This window comes from Poecilia formosa, unplaced genomic scaffold (genome assembly GCF_000485575.1).
Source record: "Poecilia formosa unplaced genomic scaffold, Poecilia_formosa-5.1.2 Scaffold568, whole genome shotgun sequence".
Lineage (NCBI taxonomy): Eukaryota > Metazoa > Chordata > Actinopteri > Cyprinodontiformes > Poeciliidae > Poecilia > Poecilia formosa.
The window spans coordinates 166962-169392 of NW_006800507.1; positions in this window are offsets into that span (position 1 = coordinate 166962).

The window sequence follows — 2431 nt, forward strand, 5'->3', positions numbered from 1 at the left end:
ACCCTCTGAGAAGTTGCTCCTATAATGAGCTCAGCAGATGAGCAGTTCTACCAGGTGTTTGCTATTTGCTGTTGGCTAGTCTGAAGGAGTCAAGTGGGGAGCACTGCTTTTTGAGTTGAAAGCTCTGTTGCTTGGAAGCTATGAAACGGCAGGAGGAGCAATGCCTCATTACACCCAGGTGTTTGCACCTCTGAATGGTTGCCACAGGAAATTAAAAGGATTTCTCAAACATGCATGAAAGAATCAAAGCAACACTCCAGGTATGTTTTAGACGAGGAAATAAAAAGTAAATTTTACACAATACTGCCCCTTTACAAAGATCCATCTCTGAAAGAACCCAAACAAAAAACAGTTCATGACTCACATTCTGTCTGCTGGTCAAAGAATCTTCAAAGATGTCTACGCTTTTTCAGAATCCAGTTTTCAGACAACACAGTAGTTTATTTTTTCTCTTTTCTTTCTCTTTTGCGGGAGTAAATTTCTTCAGCTTTAACATGTGCTCAGGTTATCTCGGTTGAAAATGTGGAAAATGATTTCAGAGTCCAAACTGCTCCTTAAAAGATAAGAAACACTGGACGTGACACGAGGTCAAGCTTCTCTATCTGTTCTCTTTTGGCATATAAAGTGCTGAGCACAAGTGCTTCTGTATTTACCCTCCACCCCCCATTTTTACACACACTAAGCTTCACTTATCCAGCACATGTTTGCCACAGCTGAGCAGCTGACCCCTAATCAGGCAGGGGTTAAGTGCTGGAGTAGGAGAAATATAGTCCTTCACTCGACTATTTGATTAAATGAAGGTGTGGCTGATTTACACAGCCAGACTTCCCTCTACCGTATTTACAATAAAAAAAAAGATTAATCAGGTGTTTTAAATAAAGGTGCACCAAGAATAAAAAGTGCAGACTAAAGGAGAGTGACTTTAACAGAAACACGCATTTACAACTGCAGCTCTTCTGGGCTATGAAACAACTCGGTGCAGGACTTAAACACAAAAACAGAATGTAAAGATTGGATGTTATGTGGTGGTATGTGAGCCACTGATGCACAAACCATTTGAAGTACAGCAGATTGTTGGATTGTGAAGTCAGTGGACGCAAATTTGTTTTCTTTTGACTAAAAAGCAAATTTTGGATCAACCAAAGAATCTATCATTAATGCCATGGACTTGATTTTTGTTTTCTTCTCAATGAGAAGAAGGCTGTAAGCCATCTGTCAGACTTGTCTATAAATAAATCAAGTAATTTTCCTTAGAATAAAGGCCAGATGGGTAAACCCAAACAGAAAGGATGGAGCCCACTTTCATTCTCAGACCTTTTTCCCCGTCTGACCACTGAAATGCTCCTTAGTTTAGAAAAAAAACACGACAGCTCGAGAAGACGAGACCAGCCAGATACATAAAGATGAAAAGCAAAAACCAAAAACATGACCTGATGTGTTTCACTGCTGATGGAGTTTCAGTTTCACACTGAACTCCATTATCTTTTCTCAGCATAAAAAGTTTTCAATATGTTTTATCCCTCACAACAAAAAAAACTGTGATAAAAACAGCAAGTGACCCAAACATTCATGAAATCAGGAAATTTAACTATATGGATTTATAGCTGTATAATATATATATATAAGTTATTTGTTTAGCAAATTCTGGATCAGAAGTGTTTTATTTTCTTTAAACCAAGCAATCACACATTGTTCTTTTCAGTCCACCTTTTGAAACTTTTTGATAAATTTGGCAATGTGCTCAGCCCTTTGTAAAAGGCTACAACACATTCAAACAATTTCAGACAATTTAACATGAAAGCAGCATGTTTCAAACATCATGGTACTAATTCTGCATTTCCAAATAACTATATTTTCAACTTAGCTTCAGACCTAATGGTAAATTGTGAGATAACTCCACAAATGGATGTGAAATGTATTTTCACGACCTCTAGCACAACATTAAAGCCACTTGAGCAAAGGCCCTTTCTGCAGCACATTCTGTATTCTTTGAAGATGGGACAGAACTCATTTGGTTCAGCTCGTAGGGATGNCTCCAGATGATAACTTGAGGTTGCTCAGAGTGGACTGTCTTTGCTGAATGTTACAGAAGCTTTTCAGCAGTTAATGACATAAGCAGGGAATCTGACAGACACCACATCAGGAAACCTTTGACCCTGACCAAGTGACTTCCTCCAAGAAATCTCTCTATCATCTTCCAACTGTGGATAACAAAATGAGAGATCCCAAGGCAGTGAACCAAACCAGTATAGATGTTTTTCTGTGCAGATTTCGTAGATTAGCTTAGTTTAACTTTTAAATGGTCAAAATGTAAAATGATCTTCAGGATTAGATTACTTTTCTTCATTAATCTAATGGGGGGAAAGGACTAAAAAAAACCTATCTCTCAGCTTCTAAAAAGGTCAGTCCTATTCATCAATTATCTAACTTT